This window comes from Oreochromis niloticus, linkage group LG15, assembly GCF_001858045.2.
Source record: "Oreochromis niloticus isolate F11D_XX linkage group LG15, O_niloticus_UMD_NMBU, whole genome shotgun sequence".
NCBI lineage: Eukaryota > Metazoa > Chordata > Actinopteri > Cichliformes > Cichlidae > Oreochromis > Oreochromis niloticus.
This window is the reverse complement of record NC_031980.2, coordinates 21,876,282-21,886,324: the sequence shown is the minus strand read 5'-3', so window position 1 is coordinate 21,886,324 and position 10,043 is coordinate 21,876,282. Positions and strand designations below refer to the sequence as shown.

General features: G+C 40.5%; 1 long non-coding RNA gene across 1 annotated transcript; it reads left to right on the top strand.

The window, feature by feature from the left end:
- The first annotated feature begins 8,680 nt into the window (after positions 1-8,680).
- Positions 8,681-9,176, top strand: LOC109194859 (uncharacterized). The gene is made up of 2 exons (XR_002056604.2): positions 8,681-8,961; positions 9,126-9,176. It is a non-coding gene; the product is annotated as an uncharacterized LOC109194859 (long non-coding RNA).
- Positions 9,177-10,043: the final 867 nt, after the last annotated feature.

Sequence of the window (10,043 nt, the reverse complement as noted above, 5' to 3'; positions counted from 1 at the left end):
GCTACGTGTTTGAGAATTATACCACGGAGTCAGGTACTTCGGATTTGAGACCTTAGTTTTCACAGGAGCTACAGTATCCAGAGTCGTACGTAGTGAGGAGGTAAAATTATTAACAAGATAATCGACCTCTGTTGGAGTAGCGTTCAGATAGCTGCTCTGCTCTATGTTGGTACAGGGCATTGAAGATGATAACAGTGGGTGGATTATATTCTTAAACTTAGTTACAGCACTTTCAGAAAGACATCTACTTTGATAAAGTCTACTCTCCACTGCTGTGTAATCAATTATTGTAAATGTGAATGTTATCAGGAAATGATCAGACAAGAGAGGGTTTTCAGGAAACACTGTTAAATGTTCAGTTTCTATGCCATATGTTAAAACAAGATCTAGAGTGTGATTAAAGTGGTGGGTGGGTTCTTTTACATTTTGAGAGAAGCCAATTGAGTCTAATAGCAGATTAAATGCAATGTTGAGGCTGTCATTTTTAGCATCTACATGGATCTTAAAATCACCCACAATAATTATTTTATCTGAGCTGAGCACTAAATCAGATAAAAAGTCTGAGAAATCAGAGAGAAACTCTGTGTAAGGCCCAGGTGGACGATAGATGATAACAAGTAAGACTGGTTTCTGAGTTTTACAGCTGGGGTGGACGAGGCTAAGCATCAGGCTTTCAAATGAATTAAAAGTCTGTCTTGGTCTTTCGTTAATTAATAGGCTGGTGTGAAAAATTGCTGCCACACCGCCCCTCGGCCTGTGCTTCGGGATTTCTGGTAGTTAGAATGACTTGGGGGTGTTGATTCATTTAAACTAACATACTCATCCTGCTGCAACCAGGTTTCTGTAAGGCAGAGTAAATCGATTTGTTGATCAATTATTAAGTCATGTACTAACAGAGACTTGGAGGAGAGAGACCTAATATTTAATAATCCACATTTCACTGTTTTACTCTTTGGTTCAGATGTGGATACTGTATTGTTCTTTCTTTGTGATTTTTTATGTTTAAGTTGTTTATTGCTGGTTTTTAGTTTGTTTTTTGTCTGTTTGGGAGCTGACACAGTCTCAATGGAGATGGGTTTTTGGGGGGGTAGCAGGAGGAGAGAAGCTGCAGAGGCGTGTAAGACTGCAACTCTGCTTCCTGGTCCCAACTCTGGATAGTCATATTTTGGGGGGTTTAATAAATTGGTCCATATTTCTAGAAATGAGAGCTGCTCCATCCAAAGTGGGATGGATGCCGTCTCTCCTAACAAGACCAGGTTTCCTCCAGAAGGTTTGCCAATTATCTATGAAGCCCACATCGTTTCTGGGACACCACTCAGACAGCCAGCAATTTAAGGAGAACATGCGGCTAAACATGTCACTCCTGGTCTGATTGGGGAGGGGACCAGAGAAAACTACAGAGTCCGACATTGTTTTGGCAAAGTTGCACACCGATTCAATATTGATTTTAGTGACCTCCGTTTGGCATAACCGGGTGTCATTACTGCCGACGTGAATTATGATCTTACTGTATTTACGTTTACCCTTAGCCAGCAGTTTTAAATTTCCTTCAATGTCGCCTGCTCTGGCCCCTGGAAGACAATTGACTATGGTTGCCGGTGTCTCTAGCTTCACATGTCTGAGAAAAGAATCACCAATTACCAGAGTTTGACCCCCGGCGGGTGTCAAACGGTTAGACATATGAACAGGTTGGTGGTGTACCTGGGGCTTCTGTTTAAGACTATGCTTCCTCCTCACCGTCACCCAGCCGCCCTCTTTCCCCAGCTGCTTGGGGTCTGCCGGGGAACAGCTAGCGGGGCCTGCGCTATCTTCGGCTGCACCAGCTACAGGGGCCTGGCTAGCTACGGGTGAATGAAGGGTGCGAAGCCGAGTCTCCAATTCAGTAATCCTGGCCTCCAGAGCTGCAAATATGCTACATTTGTTACAAGTATCATTACTGCTAAAGGAGGCCGAGGAGTAACTAAACATCTGAAACAATGAGCAGGAAAGTGCAGGAGGGACAGGTGAAGTAGCCATGGTGCTAACGAGTTGGCTACGAGCTAAGCTAAGCTAGCAAAACGGTAAAGAGACAGTGAGTGAATACTTTGGCTATAAATTAGGTAGTGAGCACACAGAAAGGGTGATTCAGATGATGCACGTTAAGATTATACTATGAAGAAGGGATGTATCAAAAGATTTAAATTAAATTGCTAAGCAGAAAAGCTACTCAGAAACACCACTGTGTTTGAGCAGGAACAGGAAGTGATACTCTACCACAAAGCGAGCGAACACCAAGTGACAGCGCCACCAAGAGTCAGCAGTGTTGGGCTCTGTTACCACCTGCTCGATAGCTAGTCGGGGTGATAACAGCGAACTCCCTGCACATCGTTTTCAAACCCCACGCAGTCTTTCGCTACTCAAGTTAAACATGATATATAAGTCAATTAGATAACTTAAAAATGTTATTGTTTGGCTTTTATAAGTGTTTTATTTGTTCGTGAGTAAATCGGTTTGGCTGAGATTAAAGTTATAATTTTCACACAGCTGAATAAACGTGAAATAGAAAACTGATTAAACAGAAATGTGAGATGATCACAGCTGCTCACTTCCAGCCTACCCGGCCTTCGGAGGACCCGCCCACATAGACCGCGAAGGCTGGGTCCTCAGGAGGGTGCAGCCCATGAATTTGGACACCCCTCATGTCTTGCTTCACTCATGAGCAAACAAATTCCTATCACACTTCTTCCAATAACTAATTGGCTCAACATAGCAAACTGTGCGAACCCGCGCCCCCTATAGGCCTGGAGAAATAACATAAAAAACAGTTCCAGTACAGTTAACACAAATGTTAACCAGGCTCTTCATGCTAACACTAGTTGTTTAACCATTAGCAATTACCTGATAGCCACATTAGCTGACTGTTATGTTAACGTAGCGCTATTGGCTATGGCTACTTAATGATACTATATAGTGTTAAAACTGCACACAAATATAATGCAACCTGTGTTTATCTGGTAACCTGTGCACACATTTTTTTTTACCAATTTGTAAGGGAATGAAAAGAATGTCACAAATATTTGTAGACATTTGTATCTACAGGAAACTTTTAAGGAGTTAGTCATCACATCTGTTAAAGTGTAAAATCTGTCTAAGTCATTCATGTTTATTCAGGTTGTGATTTTTCTGTTTTTAATAATAGTTACGCACAAATCACTGCACATGAGTTTTCGTATTTAGGTCATACTTCACACATGTGTTATTAGCCTAATTTCTATCTGTATGACTCTTTAGGATTCTTTTAGATAATATCTAAACAAAATGTATACATTAATCACTAATATCTCCCCACAGCAGCCTGAAGTTTTGTGTTTGAGAGAAAGAAATATTTCATTAGAATGAGAAAACAAAAACTGATTGAAAGAATGAAGCGCTTCATGTCAGGGCACCGCCAAGTTAAAGGATGGAGAGTGTCTAAAAGCCTAACTAACAAAGGTACTGACACCACAAACTGTGCACATTATTGTATAAAAGATACAACTAGAACTACAAATGTGAAAAAAATGCTAATTAATTGAACATTTACTTAAAATATTAAACGTTGGATATGGCTCATATCAGCCCTAAGAAAAAACAGAGATGGGATAAATAGATGTGTCATTCATACAAACCTCTATTTCTTTTTAATCAGAAGAGTTTATAAGAAAGGAATCCTAGAAATTGTTTCAAAAAATATAAGAAAAAGTCCACTAACACTGCCTGAACTGGCACATGGCTAGTAAAAAAAAAATACTATAGAAGGTACCACTGACACATATCACATCTGATACTGGGGATGGCACACTCATGGTTAAATAGTTGATGATTTCAGACTGTATGATTAAATGATGGCAATTCTGATTTACTAAAGGTCACCTGTGGGGTTCCTCCGGGGTCACTAGTGGGCCCCATACATGATGTAACCTTTATTTGCTGATGAAACTAACTTAGGAAAGTTTGGAACAGCTTCTGAATCCAGAATGCAGAGAAAAAAGGTTGTTGCTGTATCTGTGCCCAAACTCTTCAAGTCATCTCCAAACCTTTTTGAAATCTTATTTTTATTTCTCAGCATTTAAGCCAGACATTTGTTTTCTTCTATTTTCTGTTCTTTTTATTGCCTTTATTGTTTTATTCTTTAAGCAATACAGTAATTTCAGTCAGTGTGTGTTGACTTATAGATTAACTGACCTGAATGTCTCCTCTAATCAGCCTACTGTGTAGTAATAGTCCGGTTTCCCTCTTTGTTTTTTTCAGATTGTCTGCTATTTTCTGTTTTTGTGCTGTTTTTAAAATATTATTTGCATCTTTGCATTAGTTTACCTTGATATGGATTTAAATGATCATGTTTTGAAAGACAATTTTGAATGACTATAGCTGGTTTTACTTGTACAGGACAACAAGTAAGAGAATCATGTTTACAATGAAATGCAATGAGAGTATTTATTTAATGTTAGAAAATCCAACACTGCTGTTTTTCTTTTTGAGAGCATTCTCCATGGAATAGAATGGGATTTTAAGATTACAGTGACAAAAATGTTCTTGGTAACATGATGAATTTATTGTAAGATTTTACTTCTATTCTTATCCATTCTCTAACCGAAAGACTGAATCGTGAAGGTGACATTCTGCAAGTTTCCACCATGTATCACTTGAATGTGCAAATATAAAAAGGTGTTTCTGTGAAGATTCTCCATCATCCAGGTCATTGTAGTCTAAGGAGCTTGGAAATAAAAGCATCTGGACTTCTTTAAGGTTTCTTGTAGACATTTCACCTCTCACGCGAGAAGGGTCTTCAGTTCTAAGAGCAAGTGGTGGAGAGCACCAGATTTTAAGCCCTATAGGAGTGTCCTCAAGAGAGTCATGGACCCCCTATTGGTCCTCTACCTAATCACACGAGCCACGGTGTGAAAACGGGTGTGGGTCACAATCAGCCAAGGTTTCGGATGAACCCATTGTGAAACCTAGCTCCACCTTATCATGTGATTTCCTGAGGTCAAAAGGCCCAGAATGAACAGAGGCAGTAGCTAACCAACTGTCTGCCATGTATAGTCCAGTTTTGAGATCCCTTCCCAGAGGCCTTAATGCCCACTCACATCTTCAAGAAAAGTTACAGAAGTCCAGACGATTTTCTTTCGAAGCTCCTTATAACCAGATGTTGTAAAGGTCACACTGGCTGAGCAGGTAGACTGTGACACAATTAAATCTTTGTTATGTTACGTAAAGAGGAGATTACACCGGACTCAGTAGTCATTTCACAAAACCTTTATTCATCTTCAGTTACGCATGCAGCTTCTAGAAGGGGAGACGTACAGGGCCGGTGTCCCTCTGCAAATCTCCACTTCTTTGTTTGTTTCCATCAGTTTTATAGAAGCGACCCTATCGTAAAACCCACATGGTGTGTTGTAAACTCTGTTTTTTTGTATGTATGTGCGAGCACGTGAGTGCCTGTGTGTGCGCATACCTGTGTGTGTATGTGCACGTGAGTGACTGTGCGCGTGGGTGTGTGTCTCTGTATATGTGACTTCCTGCCCGTCATAAAGTCATCTCCCCTCACCCAAGTTACACCAAATTCCTCTACCAGACATACAAAACATATTACAAGCACTGAGACCCCCACTCTACATCCACTGGGCCATTGGCCTCTTGTTGTCTTACTTTTACAGCTAAGCATGTGGAGAGTCTCCTGCAAAACTACTTCTAAGTTATGATAATTATGAGCTTTTATTACATTCAGAGACAAGCATCAGCATCAACATCCCCCAACTGTAGCTTCCTGTCTCCTTTTATGACAGGCTGACCCCCAGTTTCCATAAATTCCTCTCCCTCTACACAATTACACACTCTCAGGCCTACAGCTAAACCAAACTGAAACACACAGACAAATCCTTCCCTATTCCTCTGATGTACTGCTGGACCCTCTCATCTAAGCAAATTCAGCACATTATATTCTAATAATTGTTTTCTTGTACTCACAGTTACCATCATAAAACCACTTTGCAGTTTAGTATTTGCATTTGTTACATGTGGACACAGAGCAGTTTAATGCCCCTATGTCATCCTTATGTTCTGTCACTGATAGGAAAAAAGTCTTTCTTTCTTTCTTTCTTTCCTTCTTTCTTTCTTGTAACATGCTAATTGAAGTTGGCCAAACTGAAGATGCATCTGGACGGAGTTGTAACAGCCTGAAGAGATCATAAAAATGTCTTTTTCAAAATTACAGTTGTTTCCCCCTCCTTGTTGTGAGAGATGCATTGATGGGAGACATCATTCTCACACTGCCATGTCTCAGAGATAAACATCAAATCAGCCATTTACAATATAAGACTTGTTGGCAATTGAACTGGCATTAACTACACCATTTTAACCTTGCAATCTACCATAAGAGGCTTAGAGGGACTTGGAACAGAGTCCCGGCTATAGGGTAAGCTACACAGGAAATCAGGGTTTTTTGCTGCGATAAGCCCTGGCTTTCCACACTTTCAGATGACAGCCTAGATGATAAACACAAAGGGGCGTGGAGATTAATCCAGCCCTGATGAGTCTCAGTGAATGTGACAGACAGCAGCCCAGGAATGAAGATCCCAAAGAGCCGCCTCTCTCCGAAGCCGATAAAGCAGCACAAGGAAACTAGCTCTCTTCCCCTGCTTCCTCCGATGAGGCCTCCAAAGCAAAAACGAACTGACCGGCAAAAATGGCGGTATACTGGGTGCTACACCACGCCCAAGCGGCAGTGGAAAAACAACCATGCTTCGTTGACTCTGAAAATTATCCATAGCAGATTTGATCCCTAATAACCCATGATAATCATATATCTGAAGGGAGATGGCACAGGACAAAGCTGTAGCAAAAATACTTGCACAACATATAAACAAACACAGAGGCAGAGGCACAGCCAAACACTGGCGCCAACTTACCTGACCTGAACTTCAGTGCCAAATTAAACACTGTAAGACTTTTAAATACTACAATCAGTGTGTGTACAACTAATCCCAACAAAGGTAGTTCTAACAGTGTTCTATTCAGTGTCTCAGTCCTGCAATAGCATATTATAGAGCTTTCCTAGTCCAAAATTAAATAGTGATAGTCATATAGGTCTTTATTCTCCATAGTCCCAGATTAAAGCAAAATTAAGTAAGAAATCTATGCAGGAAACTCCAAAGCCCTTTGTTTGATTAATCGAAATGATTCCAAGATTAAAACAGAATTTACAAAATTGTTAAATATTATGTTGCCTATTAATTACCAGCCTGCGAGCACTGTGAGGGTCATGTTTTTTGACTTTTCCAGTGCATTCAACACCATCAGGCCGACCCTCCTGGGTGATAAGCTAACAGCGATGCAGGTGGATGCTTCTCTGGTCTCCTGGATTGTAGATTACCTGACAGGAAGACCATAATATGTGCGTCTACCACATTGTGTGTCTGACAAGGTTATCAGCAGCACAGGGGCACCACAAGGGACTGTCCTCTCCCCCTTCCTTTTCACCCTCTACACCACAGACTTCAGCCACTGCACAGAGACCTGCAATCTTGGTGGTTGGATGCATCAGCAGGGGTGATGAGTATTAGGCTGTGGTTGACTCCTTTGTCACATGGTGCGAGCAGAATCATCTGTGGCTTAACGTGACAAAGACCAAGGAATTGATTGTGGATTTTAGGAAGACCAGGAAACCCTTGACCCCTGTTTCAATCCATGGGGTCAACATGGACATTGTGGAGGACTATAAATTAGAGATGGCACGATACCACTTTTTTATGTCCGATACCGATACCGATATCATAAATTTGGATATCTGCCGATACCGATATGAATCCGATATAGTGTGTTTTTTAATCAATAAAACTGTTTTTTTAATATCTTGCTGCATTTTGTATAAGTTCATACTCAAGTTTAAATAAACAACAACACTAAAGCTATTCTGTTATACCTGTATGTAAAAAATACACTGCGCCCAAAATATTTCATAGTTCAGCAACACTGATCAATCTAATAAGATAAGATAAGATAAGATGACCTTTATTAGTCCCACAGGTGGGAAATTTGTTTTGTTACAGCAAAAGTGCAAAGTTATGAAGCAGAAATTAGAAAACACTGGAATGCAATAAAATACAATAAAATAAAATAAAATAAAATACTATATACAATAGAATAAAATAGAAATACAAATACTATATACTATAGTATAGTAATAAACTTTAACCTACCTACTCCATCCTTCCTATTCTGGTATTTTAAAGAGTACTTAGCAGAAATATTAAGCAACCTAACTAATAGGGTTGCAAACTCCCAGCAAAAAAAAAAAAATAGGGAACCACCCCCCACCTCATGATGCTTAATCGATGTAATCAACTTTAATTTGATGCAGGGTGAAAAAAAATGCACAGAAATAAATTATTTTTCAAGAATAATTAAATAGATTCAACATCTTTCTTCAACAGAACTGCAGACTGCACAGATCATACCTTCCCAAAGGAAAAAGTACTATAGCTTACTAGGGTATATTAGACTTACTGTTAGACTTACAGTTACGATATACAGTAAAAGACTTCTATGCATTTTACATCAGATTAAAACTTTGGGTGTAAGATTCAGATAATTATTTATTAAAAGCTAGACATTTTAAATGAGAATAAGAAAGAAAAGTATGTCTTTGTGCCCCTGTAATGTTATGTGCACGTTAAGAATTTTAGCATCTCCTAGTGGTTAGCTTGGAGACTGCGGTCAAGTGAATTTTTATGTGGTGTGGCTTGTATTCCTATTGGATGTTTAGGGTCACATGAGTGGGGTGATACAATAAGAGTTTCCTATTGGATGTTTAGAGTCACATGAGTGGGGTAATGCAGGAGGCCATTTTAGTATTGGGATTTGCACAATGAGGCGTACCAGAAGTCTCCCTGTTTAATCCTTCAGCATCCACCTGTGTTATGCCATGGAGAAGCTTTGTTTGTAAGTTTGAATTGTGTTTCATCTTTATGAGTCGTGAGTTGTGTATATTTTATTGACTTTATGCATATTTGGAGAGATTTATATATAAATGCCTAGATCTGTTCGCCATGTGAAGCAAATGCATAATTCTTCATTGAGCATATTTCTTTTTTGTATTTTTGTAGTTTCACAAGTTCTGGGAAAGCACTGTAAGATGTACATTGATGAAGACAAACGAGTAAACAGCCCTCAACTTTACTTTCACGTCTGACTCATCATTCAACGCTTCCAGTGCCTACGGCATATGTTTACAGCAGCTCTGCTCATTCTGAGTTTCTTTCCTTCTTATCTTTTTTCTTCTAGTAATTTTTATAACTAACGTATTAGTAATTAGACTCTGCAACCATGTTCTACCGTTTTGTGCTAGTTCTGGTTGTTTTTCTTAGTTTTTTTCTATTTTTTTCACCCGTGTCTGGGGACCCAGAGCAGGGATCCTTTGTTTACAGTAGGGATCAGCTGTTAGCGCTGCGTCCCGCAGCGGTACTGCCGGCGGACAGACTCGACATTCCCAGTGAACTGAGGAAGAAAAGACGGGGGTGTCGTGCTGGGAAGGAGCGCCGTCGCCCGAGAAGGAGACGTTATCGACCATCTCTTCCTTCTGTAATTATTGGAAATGTACGATCTTTGCCCAATAAGATGGATGAGCTAACGTCGCTAACCTGGTCACAGAGGGAGTACCGGCAATGTAGCATCATGATGCTAACGGAGTCGTGGCTAACACCGCTAACTCCGGACACGAGCGTGACACTACCGGGATTCCAGATGCTGCGAGCGGACAGGACGAGAGAGAGCGGTAAGAGGAAAGGAGGGGGACTGGCAGTGTTCGTGAATGACAGATGGTGTAACCCTGGGCACATCACTGTAAAAGAACAACTCTGCAGCAGAGACATTGAGCTGTTAGCCGTTAGCATGCGTCCATACTACCTGCCCCGGGAATTCTCGCATGTTATCGCGATAACAGCGTATGTCCCCCCCTCGGCCAACGCGGATGCAGCCTGTGACTCTCTCCACTCTGTGGTCAGCAGACTGCAAACACAATCTCC